This window comes from Microtus ochrogaster, chromosome 16 (genome assembly GCF_000317375.1).
Source record: "Microtus ochrogaster isolate Prairie Vole_2 chromosome 16, MicOch1.0, whole genome shotgun sequence".
Taxonomy (NCBI): domain Eukaryota; kingdom Metazoa; phylum Chordata; class Mammalia; order Rodentia; family Cricetidae; genus Microtus; species Microtus ochrogaster.
The window spans coordinates 61917864-61922344 of record NC_022018.1 but is presented as its reverse complement, the minus strand read 5'-3'; positions in this window follow the sequence as shown (position 1 = coordinate 61922344).

The following is a 4481-nucleotide window of genomic DNA, read 5'->3' as shown; positions in this document are numbered from 1 at the left end:
CCCTCTCCTCCTCCTCCTCCTCCTCCTCCTCCTCCTTCTAAAAATAACAACTCTTTATCATCACTGACTGTCTTAGTTAGGGTTTTCTATTGCTGTTGAGAGACACCAAGACCATGGCAACTCTTATAAGGAAAACATTTCATTGAGGGGGGCTCACTTGCAGTTTCAGAGGTTTAGTCCATTATCATCATGGTGGGAGCATGCGGCATTACAGGCAGATGTAGTGCTGGAACAGAAGTCAACTGAGACACTGGGTGGTATCCTGAGCATAGGAAACCTCAAAGTTTGCTCCCACAGTGACACACTTCCTCCAACAAGGCCACACCCATTTCAACAAAGCCACACCTCCTAATAGTGCCACTCCCTATGAGATTATGGGGGCCAGTTACACTCAAACCACCACACTAACAATATACATTTAATTTATATTTTTAAAAAATTGTCTTGAAAACACAAGTATTCTAATTGAATTTTTTCCTAGTAAAGTTGAGCCTTTTTCTCACAAAGGAGCTAAACAAGACCTTCAATATACTTAAATCAGATAAATGTGGAAACCAGCCTGACTAACCTGTTAGGGTTCTCAACATATCATAGTTCCAAAAATGAGGCTGCCAGGTTTCACAAGTAATAACAAAAGGTATGAGGTTCCTTCTCTACAACATTTGAATTATGTTCAAAATGTCTCTTGTGTTTTGAAATTCAGGTTTAACTTGACAGCCTATGTTACCCAGCAATCTTATCCAAAGAATACTAGAACTGAATTGGAATGGAAACGAAATTGTTCCTTTGACTCAGGGCAGTGCTGTGGGCATGGCGAACACTGTGGTTTCATGTTTGTTGTTCTGGTGTGACTCTTGACCAAAGTTCCTGAAAACACAACATGGCTTTTAGTGATACCGTGTAAAAATGTGCAGATAGGCACTGTCAGTGGGTATAGCCTAATGAACCTCCATTTTCCCAGTACCCTAAATCCAAACCAACCAACTCATGGTCTTTCTCAGAAATTTTACCCACATGCTCACTCCCTAACTCTCCCCAGTTATTCTCAGGCTAATTCAGCACACCACCTAATTTCAGCTCTTAAATATTTAAGTCTTCGTTTTCTTTAAATATAACCACAACACTCTCATCACACACACTCCAAAATCAACAACAATTTCCACTCCCCAAAAAAATCATTTAATAAATAAAATTTATTACATGGAACAAAAATGACCTCATAGGATTTTACCTAACATAAACCCTTCTGGCATTAATTAAACACCACAAGCAAATTTAAACACCATTTGGGTGCCACTTAAGAGCAGCCAAATTCAAACAATCCAAATGGGAATGGGAATACATTGCCATTTTTAAAGAAAGTACCAATATTTTGCATTCATTCATTTATGGATGGAACAGCTGTTTATTGAACATGTGTCTTGCTAAGGGTACAAAGATCAATAGGCTAGGTTGGCTGGCCAGTGGGCCCCAGGGCTCCTCCTGTCTTCACTTCCCTACCCTGGGATCACAGGCGTGTTTGTCTTCACACTCCCACGGCATACACTTTACCTCCTGAGCCCCCCCTCCCCCCGCAGTCTGACATAATCATACATGAAAATAATGTTGTGTGAGAAGACAGTCCTCCTTGTCCTTGCAAAACAAGAAGATTTACACCTGAGTAGGTGAAATTCAAACCCAAAGAAATCACTTATCAATAAGGGTGGGGATAGAACTGATTATTGAAACAAATGCGAAGGGCCGAGGGGGTAGCAGAACACTTGCCTAGCTCTAGGTTCAAACCCTACCACTGCTCAAAACAAACATACAAACAAAAACCAAAAACAATGAAAAATCTATAGGGAGTGGAGGGCTGTTTCTGAGAGCCAGTGTGAGACAAAATCACCTACATTATTACTTTTAAAAATTATTTATTTTGTGTATATGAGTGTTTGGCCGCATGTATGTTGGTACATGTACAGACCATGTGCATGCCTGATACCAAACAGAGGACAGAAAAGTATATCAGATCGATCCCTTGGAACTGGAGTTACAGACAGTGGTGAGCCTCCATGTGGGTGTTGGGAACCGTGATAGTCAGTGCTCTTCACTGCTGAGCCATTTCTTAAGCCACTAAATTACTAATGGAGTGATAATTCACTAATTAATCAAGAGTAAAGATGAGAGCTTCCCCTATCCTTGTGAATCTCTTGTTCTGGCCCATGACACCTGGCCAAGTTCTGGGTGCACAATGATAAGTCAATCAGCATCTAATGAAGAAGGAAAAACTCACTTTTACTCAACTGAGTCCTAAAACACTCTTCACACACAATATTATTTTTATATACAAAGATCATGCCCCAACATGGGGAGGGAAAACCAGGAGGGGGAGTGAAAGTATGAAGTATGCTTATGATCCTAGTGTGTGTAAGGGGGGCACTAGAGAAGTCCTGAGGCCCACTGGCGAGCCAGCCTAGACTACATACGAGTTCCAGCCCAGTGAGAAACATTGTCTAAACATAAATGATAGCTCCACGTGTATGTGCTTCTGCCCTGCCTGTGCACATCCCGCAGATGATGTCATTGGACCCTCGCCACTCCCAGAAAGGAGTATTGAATTGTTTTCCATAGAGGAGGCGTGCAGAATATTTGGGGTGCGCATGTGAAGATTTTTCTTTCTTAGGCTCCGGTGACTTTCATACAGCTAAGCAGTTCATTGGAGGGTGACTTCTTACCATATTTACTAGGCCAAAGGACCAAACCATCTGTGGCTCCGCAGTTGTCCCTTTCTGCCTGATGGCCTTTTAATGAACATAGATGTGATTTAGTTTTGATCACTTTGTCTGGAAATCAATTCCAGGGTGAGGGTTTGCCAACCACCTGCTTGTAACTGGTTGCATCTGAAAGGGTTTCCTTGGAGTGTGTGAGGGTTGTGGGAGATGGGATGAGACAGTGAGTTAAAATGTCAATAACTCTCTGCAACCATGACAAGAGTTGCAAGCTCAACGTTGTCATGTTTTGCATGAAAATGTCCATATGTGTCACAGTACTGTGAACATACACAATGAAAAAATTTTAAAAGAATTTAAGAAAAACAATTTTAAAAAAAGAGAGAGAGAGAGAATCCAAACCACAATGGGGAAAGTCCGTATGTTTCCCAGCTGCCCCATAGTGCCATAAATGTCCATGGGGTTACTTTCCATATTGCTGTGTTTATTTATATAGGCTCAAATAGACCCTTTTAAAGGCTTAGCTTAGTGTGGCTGTCGCAGACAGCTAGTTTACACCAAGTCCTTCTTGGCATGACTTGAAAGCAAACGGTAAGTGGTGTAAACAATTGTATATGATTATAGGCTGCCAGATAATGGACATCTGGAGAACAAACAAAACTTATTAAACAGACAACAAATAGCTGAGGTAAATATCAAATCTGTGAACTGCACAAAACACAGAGCTGGTTCTCCTCAAAACCTTATTAACATGGCGCAGCTGGATTAAAATAAAAAGAGCCATTTAAACATGAAAAGGACGGGGGATCTTGAAGTTAGAAAGTCTGGATTCTGTTCCTGTCTCTGTCACTAACTCACTACGTGACATTGATCTTGTCTCTGATTTGCCTGTGTTTTCCCGCCAGCAGAAGGGATTTCAGAGCTGTTGCTGAGATCATAGAACAGTTGCCAGATGCGTCTCAGGACAGGATCAAAAGAAAACTGTTCTCTGCGTATGTCCCTCTTATCCTGTGGTCTCCAAAACCTTGTGTTCTCTCAAAATTAGAGTTGGGGAAGGACAAAAACTGACGAAGGAGATGGCAAGTCAAAATCAGGCCAAGCCAGGCACTGGAGTGCACACCCACTGGCCCAGCATGTGAGGGGCTGTGACTGTCTCTTGAGTTTTGAAAGAACCAGGGCTCAAAGCAAGACACTGACAAAGAGAGATAGCAGAAAGAGGGGGTGAGGAAGGAGGAGAAGACAAAGAAAGCAAGCCAAAGAAAGAGGAGGAGAGGGAGGAAGGAAAAGTTAGAAGCAGACTCATTAAGTTTTCTAGACAGACTTGAATTTATGATCCTCCTGACTCAGCCTCCTGACGAGGCATGTGCCACTACTCCTGGCTTCTGTGATGATTTTTCCAAAAATTTATTTTCTTGATCTTATCTTTTGTATTTCCTCTTCCTCTTCCTTCTTCCTTCCCTCCCTTCCTCCTCCCCTTCTTCCTTCCTTTCCCTTTTTCTATCTTCTCTTTCTAATCAGGGTCTCATTTAGCCCACGCTGACCTTGAACTCATTATTTAGCTAAGGATGACCTTGAACTTGAACCTACTCCTTCCACCTCCCAGGTACTGAGATTGCAGGCATACGCCACCAAGCTCAGTTCACACAGTGCTGAGAACTGATTTAGGACCTCAGACATTCCAGGAAAGCCTTCTGCCACTGAGCTGCACCTGTCCCTCAGAAGCTGGCATTTGACTTGGCTCCTTTATTCATTCGGCATTTTGATTTTCATAGA